The 9324-nt window shown below is 39.0% G+C and overlaps 1 protein-coding gene across 1 annotated transcript in view; it reads left to right on the top strand.

Moving 5' to 3' along the window:
* The window catches only part of PALM2AKAP2 (PALM2 and AKAP2 fusion), a 538506-nt gene that overhangs the window by 17799 nt on the left and 511383 nt on the right, over window positions 1-9324 (top strand). The window lies entirely within an intron of this gene.

The raw sequence follows: 9324 nt of genomic DNA, 5'->3' as shown, positions 1-9324 counted from the left end.
ATGGGCTCCAGTTTCATCCATCTCATTAGAACTGATACAAATGAATTCTTTTTAATGGCTGAGTAATATTCCATGGTGTATATGTACCACAGCTTCCTCATGCACTCGTCTGCTGATGGGCATCTGGGTTGCTTCCATGTCCTGGCTATTAGAAACAGTGCTGCGATGAACATTGGGGTGCACGTGTCTCTTTCAGATCTGGTTTCCTCAGTGTGTATGCCCATAAGTGGGATTGCTGGGTCATATGGCAGTTCTATTTCCAGCTTTTTAAGAAATCTCCACACTGTTTTCCATAGTGGCTGTACTAATTTGCATTCCCACCAACAGTGTAAGAGGGTTCCCTTTTCTCCACACCCTCTCCAGCATTTATTGCTTGTAGACTTTTGGATAGCAGCCATCCTGACTGGCGTATAATGGTACCTCATTGTGGTTTTGATTTGCATTTCTCTGATAATGAGTGATGTTGAGCATCTTTTCATGTGTTTGTTAGCCATCTGTATGTCTTCCTTGGAGAAATGTCTGTTGAGTTCTTTGGCCCATTTTTTGATTGGGTCATTTATTTTTCTGGAGTTGAGCTGGAGGAGTTGCTTGTATATTTTTGAGATTAATCCTTTGTCTGTTGCTTCGTTTGCTATTATTTTCTCCCAATCTGAGGGCTGTCTTTTCACTTTGCTTATAGTTTCCTTTGTTGTGCAAAAGCTTTTAAGTTTCATTAGGTCCCATTTGTTTATTTTTTCTTTTATTTCTAAAATTCTGGGATGTGGGTCATAGAGGATCCTGCTGTGATTTATATCGTAGAGTGTTTTGCCTATGTTCTCCTCTAGGAGTTTTATAGTTTCTGGTCTTACATTTAGATCTTTAATCCATTTTGAGTTTATTTTTGTGTATGGTGTTAGAAAGTGTTCTAGGTTCATTCTTTTACAGGTGGTTGACTAGTTTTCCCAGCACCACTTGTTAAAGAGGTTATCTTTTTTCCATTGTATATCCTTGCCTCCTTTGTCGAAGATAAGGTGACCATAGGTTCGTGGATTTATCTCTGGGCTTTCTATTCTGTTCCATTGATCTATATTTCTGTCTTTGTGCCAGTACCATACTGTCTTGATGACTGTGGCTTTGTAGTAGAGTCTGAAGTCAGGCAGATTGATTCCTCCAGTTCCATTCTTCTTTCTCAGGATTACTTTGGCTATTCGAGGTTTTTTGTATTTCCATACAAATTGTGAAATTATTTGTTCTAGTTCTGTGAAAAATACCGTTGGTAGTTTGATAGGGATTGCATTGAATCTATAGATTGCTTTGGGTAGTATAGCCATTTTGACAATATTGATTCTTCCAATCCATGAACACGGTATGTTTCTCCATCTGTTTGTGTCCTCTTTGATTTCTTTCATCAGTGTTTTATAGTTTTCTATGTATAGGTCTTTTGTTTCTTTAGGTAGATATACTCCTAAGTATTTTATTCTTTTTGTTGCAATGGTGAATGGTATCGTTTCCTTAATTTCTCTTTCTGTTTTCTCATTGTTAGTGTATAGGAATGCAAGAGATTTCTGTGTGTTAATTTTATATCCTGCAACTTTACTGTATTTATTGATTAGCTCTAGTAATTTTCTGGTAGAGTCTTTAGGGTTTTCTATGTAGAGGATCATGTCATCTGCAAACAGAGAGAGTTTCACTTCTTCTTTTCCTATCTGGATTCCTTTTATTCCTTTTTCTGCCCTGATTGCTGTGGCCAACACTTCCAAAACTATGTTGAAACACTTCCAAAACTATCTTTCTTACCCACATCTCCTGTGCATCTCCTGTATTGCAGGAGGATTCTTTACCACTAAGCTACTGAGAGGAAGCCATAATACATATCTATGGAGACCATCAACTGTAAAGACTTGGATCTGAAAAAAGATATGTCCAAGAAAGTACAATTTCTTGAGATCTTGCTCAAGGGGAATTTTTACATTATTTTATTCAACAAATATTTATTAAGAGCCTACTATATGCTGGGAACTGTTCTAGGGTACATGTAAGTGAACAAAATAGAAAAATAAATCCTCACCCCCATAGGGCTTACATTCTAATGAGTACTTAATTGCATTTGCATAAGTAAATATTCTCACATTTTTCTAAGAGCAAAAGAACAGTCTCCCTTCAAGGATAAATCAAAGTTTCCAATTCCAAAAGAGACAAATGGTTTCCAACTTACCAATGATCCTCCTCAAAGCATCTTCCAAAAAAAAAAAAAATCTTGTGGGTGATTTTAGGTAGTGTTACTTTTGATGTTGACATTTAATATTTGTATCAGGAGATGAAAGTATTTAATGAAGAGATACATAAGCCTACTTTTAGAGATATCACCAAGTAACCAAATAGCTTCTCCAGTTTTATTCAGCATAGGAGAGCTGAAAAGATTATGCTAGGTTAAGCATCCATAGCCTTATAGCAATTGAACACCATCCATCTCTCCTGACTCTTGGCTTAACCAATGTGCAGTGTGCTTGGGTGACACTGGACTGGTTTCTCTCCCATGTGTGGTTAAGGGGAAGCTTTTCCTTGGCAGAGTCCCCTTGATGAGTCCATGGTGTCATTGGGTTATCTCTGAGAGGTCATTGTTCATCTTCCATCATAGGTCAGACTTGGCAGTGGTGAAATAAGTGTTCTTGCTACATCTGTACACGCATAATCATGGGCTGTTCTGAACACATACGTCATCTTGTGGGTGGGTGAGAGGATTTAAAAACAAAAAACAAATAGGCCTTTTCAGCTTTTTGAGCTAAAAGAAAACAATAAGTGTATTTCAACACAGAGGATGATCCCAGGTCAGTCATAGAAGATTGTGTTGGCTGTTGGACTAGGTAGGTAACCCCCAGAATCCCTCCAGTCATCAACAGACTGTGATTGCAAGAATCATCCATGAATCAGAAGTCAGTGCTATCAGTGTCTTTTCTGGACAGATTCATATATAGAGGGAGGTCAATAGAAGACTCTGAAAAAGAGGGATAACGTTTGCCCATGTTTAACCAAAGAAAAGAGCTCATTGCATTTTGCTGACCTCCCTCCTGTCACAATTCTAGCATCAGTAGATTCACAGGAAGCTATTTGGGGTGACATATTTTCAGAGAGAACTGATTAATGGTGAAATAAGAGTGAGACATGAAGGATAATGGTGACTCCATGATATTAATTCCAGCTCTGTAAACCAAGTTGGTGGGAGGCTGGTCTGAAGATGAATGCAACTCGGTAAATTATATAATTATACCCCTACCTCACATACACACACATGTGCAGCTCTAGATGAACAAACACCCAATTTCTATTAGAGGTATATTTCTTTCCTACATACTGATGTCTCTAATGGTAACATTATTGACATGAAAGTAAAAGGGTAGAATGATCCTTGTTATAAAATATGAAAAGTACATAAAGCTCCACAGGACATAATACTTCTTGGAGTATAGTTGAAATCCAGTAATGCCAAGCAAATTAGAAGACTGCTGTTTTTTTATTTTAATTATTAACCTAACGGTTTGCGGATATATTTGGATGGTGCCTGGAGCTTGACAAAGCAATTGTTCTTATTTTTTTCCTTCCCAGGTAGACTTAAAATGATAGTACTATCTTTATCCATCACTGACAAGGAAAGAAAGTGAAGATGAATGCTGAATATACTTTCCAAGAAACTAAATTTCAGTCTAGGCAAGGTATAAACATTAACGACCTAATATATATGGAAAAATTTGAAAGCCCATTTAGACATTTTGTTTTGTTTTTACTTTTTTTGAAGATTTCTTTTTTTTTAATGTGGACCATTTTTAAAGCCTTCGTTGAATTCATTACAATATTGTTTCTGTTTTATGTTTTGGGTTTTTGGCTGCAAAGCATGTGGGATCCCAGTGAATTAGGCCCGGTTCCCTGGCCTCCATTGGAGAGCCAAACCTTTACCACTGGACCACCAGGGAAGTCCCCCTTGTAGTCTTTAACACAAAGCGCTGGCTGTGATTATCCTATGCTGGTCTCAGGAGTTACTGTAATGTGTAGGGTCGTGTGTTTCTAGACTGAAGGACTCCAAAATGATGTTTTGTTTTGTTATCCTTTGCCCATTTTCACACCTTTCTTCCTCACTTTTAACTACAACTACCTGAAGTAACGCTTTTCCTGTTTTTCTCCAACCTCTGCTAATCGTGTGTTTCTATTTTCTAGTAAACTAGAAAAAATTTCACCAGACAGGCTCAGAATTATGTCTAAAGTAGTTCTATTAGGAGTTTTGTTTGGTTTGAATTTTGAAACACTAAGGCATGAACCCTTCACACCCGCCCCCAAACCCGTAATTCTGCCTATAATCTCAGGCAGATTGCTGAAGTCCGCCATGGTCCCCAGTTGAAAAAATTCCTGTTTCTAAAGCTTATTCATTATACCTATATAAAAATCCTGTTAGGTATTCTCTCAGAGCTGGTCATTCTGTTTTTAGACCAAGAGGCTGAAGGTTTTGGTTCTGTTGATGAATTTGACTCTTGTTAACAAATAACCTCAGTTGTTTAACTACTCTAAGCTTCAGTTTCTTAGTCTGTAAAGTGGTGATAATAACCTCTCAAAGCAAGACTGAGGGATAAATATAAAACAATTTATACGCAAGCAAATTGGAAACTCCAGACAACTAGAACTTGGCCTGAGGTTCACAAACAATGGATGGACTTCATAGGTCCACAGACTATCTCATATTAAAAGCAAAATGTAGGTTTGTATATTTTTCATGGACTGAGAGACCACAGTTTTCATCAGATACTTAAGAAGGTTATGACCCTAAGAAAGGTTAAGAATAATTATTTATGGGCTGGACTTTATGATATTATTGTTTTATCTGTTTCCTGGTTCTAGACTAGATTTCAGATAGTTATGTAATTGACTTTTAAGTTATAAATATGTATTTGGTGTATTAACAGTACTTGGTGAGTTTAGCTTAAATGAATAAACTATTAGAGAACGTGTATTAATGGTTCCACACAGCCATAACCTGCTGCTGTGTAGCTCTGCTAAATATATGTCTTTGTGTGTGTGTGTGTGTGTAACACCCTCCCTTAATCAATGAGAATAAATGAATTGATCATCTATTACCTTTATCTGTATTGATTTCCTCTCTTCAATACTATGAAGATACATATTGATGGCTGTTAAACTGAGATTTTAAAGGCAAGTTACAGTGCAATAATGATAATGATGATGATAGCTTATTACTGCATAGCTATTGTTCATTGTCTACTAAGTACCAGGCACAGTGCTAGGCAATTTATGCATATTGTATCTAATTTTTAATCTAACCTTTAAAGATAAGTTTTATTGTTCTCATTTTATAGGGAAAGAAACCTGAGACATAATAGGTCCAAAATCACAAAGCTAGTCAATGACCAAGCTGGAGTTTTAACCAAAGTCTGTTTGACTCTAACGTCTTGTTATTTTTTTCCCCTAAAGCTAAATATAGCAAACAATGTATTTATAGCTCTTAACAAAGTCTAAGCCAGTCCTGTAAAATGAAGGTCTCATTTTTCCATTGCTTTTTAAAATTGTAATAATCAACCCACGAACTTCCAAGAAAGCTTCCAATTCATTAGCTTCCTTATGGCAGAAAACAAAGAACGAAAGAGCCTCTTGATGAAAGTGAAAGAGGAGAGTGAAAAAGTTGGCTTAAAACTCAACATTCAGAAAACTAAGATCATGGCATCTGGTCCCATAACTTCATGGCAAATAGATGGGGAAACAATGGAAACAGTGAGAGACTTTATTTTGGGGGGCTCCAAAATCACTGCAGATGGTGACTGCAGCCATGAAATTAAAAGACGCATACTCCCTGGAAGAAAAGATGTGACCCAACTAGACAGCGTATTAAAAATAAAAAAATAAAAAATAAATAAATTTTAAAAAGCAGACATTACTTTGCCAACAAAGGTCCATCTAGTCAAAGCTATGGTTTTTCCAGTAGTCATATATGGATTGAGAGTTGGACTATAAAGAAAGCTGAGCACAGAAGAATTGATGTTTTTGAACTGCTGGAGAAGACTCTTGAGAGTCCCTTGAACAGTGAGAAGATTCAACCAGTCCATCCTAAAGGAAATCAGTCCTGAATATTCATAGGAAGGACTAATGGTGAAGCTGAAACTCCAATATTTTGGCCACCTGATGGGAAGAACTGACTCATTTGAAAAGATGCTGATGCTGGGAAAGATTGAGGGAGGGAGGAGAAGGGGACGGCGGAGGATAAGATGGTTGGATGGCATCATCGACTCAATGGACATGAGTTTGAGTAAACTCCAGGAGTTGGTGATGGACAGGAAAGCCTGGTGTGCTGCAGTCCATGGGGTTGTGGAGAGTCACATATGACTGAGAGACTGAACTGAACTGAACTGAACTGAACTTCCAAGAACTTAGAATGCACCTACAATTCAATTTACCCTTTATCTTAAAGTTAAGAGATGCCCATCGAAAGATTTTGGGCTTCCCTTGTGGCTCAGACAGTGAAGAATTTGCCTGCAATGTGGGAGACCTGGGTTTGATCCCTGGGTTGGGAGGATCCCCATGGCAACCCACTCTAGTATTCTTGCCTGGAGAATCCCCTTAGACAGAGGAGCCTGGTGGGCTATAGTCCATAGAGTCGCAAGGAGTCTAACACGACTGAATGATTAAGCACACTGAAAGATTTTAGGCAAGATGACTATATGATTAGATTTGTGCTTTTGAAAGGTTGCTCTGGCTGTTCAGTTGAATGGGTTGGAATTAGATGTGATTGGAGGCGAGGAGGCCAAGAGGGAGCTTATTTTATCAACAGTATAAGCATAAGGATAAGAGAATGGCTTTGTGACTTTTCAGGAGGTGGCCCAGATTGATCTTGCGGACTGACAGCACACAGCAAGTCAGGCCATTAGGGATCAAAGATAAAGCCCAGGTTTCTGCAAGGACCCTCCATCTGTGCTGTTAGCAGAGGAAAATTCCATGAACAGAGGAGTCTGGCGGGTCCATGGAGTTGCAGAGTCAGATACGACTGACCGAGCACTAACCACATACACACAGGCAGGGTATTCAGTTCAATTCAGTCATTTAGTCATGTCCCACTCTTTGTGACCCCATGGACTGCAGCACGCCAGGCCTCCCTGTCCATCACCAACTCCCGCAGCTTACTCAAACTCATGTCCATTGAGTCGGTGATGCCATCCAACCATCTCATCCTCTGTCGTCCCCTTTTCCTCCTGCCCTCAATCTTTCCCAGCATCAGTGTCTTTTCAAATGAGTCAGCTCTTTGCATCATGTGGCCAAAGTATTGGAGTTTCAGCTTCAACATCAGTCCTTCCGATGAACACCCAGGACTGATCTCCTTTAGGATGGACTGGTTGGATCTCCTTGCTGTCCAAAGGACTCTTCAAGAGTCTTCTCCAACACCACACTTCAAAAGCATCAATTCTTTGGTGCTCAACTTTCTTTATAGTCCAACTCTCACATCCATACATGACTACTGGAAAAACCATAGCCTTGACTAGATGGACCTTTGTTGACAAAGTAATGTTTCTGCTTTTTAATATGCTGTCTAGGTTGGTCATAACTTTCCTTCCAAGGAGTATGCGTCTTTTAATTTCATGGCTGCAGTCACCATCTGCAGTGATTTTGGAGCCCCCAAAAATAAAGTCAGCCACTTTTCCACTGTTTCCCCATCTATTTCCCATGAAGTGACGGGACCAGATGCCATGATCTTAGTTTTCTGAATGTTGAGCTTTAAGCCAAATTTTCACTCTCCTCTTTAACTTTCATCAAGAGGTTCTTTACTTCTTCTTCACTTTCTGCCATAAGGGTGATGTCCTCTGCATATCTGAGGTTATTGATATTTCTCCCGGCAATCTTGATTCCAACTTGTTCTTCCTCCAGCCCAGCCTTTCTCATGATTATGTGCTCTGCATATGTAAAATAAGCAGGGTGACAATATACAGCCTTGGCATACTCCTTTTCCTATTTGGAACCAGTCTGTTGTTCCATGTCCAGTTCTAACTGTTACTTCCTGACCTGCATACAGGTTTCTCAAGAGGCAGGTCAGGTGGTCTGGTATTCCCATCTCTTGAAGAATTTTCCACAGTTTTGTTGTGACCCACAAAGTCTTTGGCATAGTCAATAAAGCAGAAATAGGTGTTTTTCTGGAACTCTCTTGCTTTTTCAGTGATCCAGCGGATGTTGGCAATTTTGATCTCTGGTTCCTCTGCCTTTTCTAAAACCAGCTTGAACATCTGGAAGTTCTTGGTTCATGTATTGCTGAAACCTAGCTTGGAGAATTTTGAGCATTACTTTACTAGAGTGTGAAACAAATGCAATTTTGTGGTAGTTTGAGCATCCTTTGCCATTGTCTTTCTTTGGGATTGGAATGAAAACTGACCTTTTCTAGTCCTGTGGCTACTGCTGAGTTTTCCAAATTTGCTGACATATTGAGTGCAGCACTTTCACAGCATCATCTTTTAGGATTTGAAATAGATCAACTGGAATTCCATCACCTCCACTAGCTTAGTTCGTAGTGATACTTCTAAGGCCCACTTGCCTTCACATTCCAGGATGTCTGGCTCTAGGTGAGTGATCACACCATTGTGATTATCTGGGTCATGAAGATCTTTTTTGTGCAGTTCTTCTGTGTATTCCTTCCACCTCTTCTTATATTAGGAGGAGATTTATAGGTGAAAATGATGAGTGAATTTTGGACATATTAGGTGTCAGGTGTCTGGGAAGATGTTACAATGTCCTTTGAGTATTCAGTTTTAAAATTTAGGAGAGTGATGTGGGTTGGAGACTTCATTTGGAATGTGAGTACCATGTCAGTGGGTAAATAAAGCCATAGAAGTAAATGAAATGGCACAGGGAGGACATGCACAGTGAGAAATAAAGAAAATTGAAGATAGACCCAGCAGAGCCCCAACATTTAAGAATCAAGTAACAGGTAAGGCATAGCTAGAGTTGAAGCAGTGTGGCTTCATAGAAGAGAGTATTTCAAAGCAGAAGGGGTGACCCTGGTATTGACCCCAAAGAAATGAAAACATGTTCCCATAGAGAAAGAAAGTGAAGTCGCTCAGTTGTGTCTGACTCTTCGTGACCCTATGGACCCCACCAGGCTCCTCCATCCATGGGATTTTCCAGGCAAGAGTACTGGAGAGGGTTGCCATTTCTTTAGAGACCTGTACACAAATGAGTATAGCGGTTTTATTAGTATTTTACACAATCTAAATATCCATCAACTGGTGAAGATAAATTGTGATGCATCTGTAGAATGTATTACAATTTAGCAAGGATAAGGAATTACTTATACTCACAACAACACGG

The sequence above is a fragment of the Odocoileus virginianus genome, chromosome 31 (genome assembly GCF_023699985.2).
Source record: "Odocoileus virginianus isolate 20LAN1187 ecotype Illinois chromosome 31, Ovbor_1.2, whole genome shotgun sequence".
In the NCBI taxonomy this organism is placed as follows: domain Eukaryota; kingdom Metazoa; phylum Chordata; class Mammalia; order Artiodactyla; family Cervidae; genus Odocoileus; species Odocoileus virginianus.
This window is presented reverse-complemented; position numbering and strand designations above follow the sequence as displayed.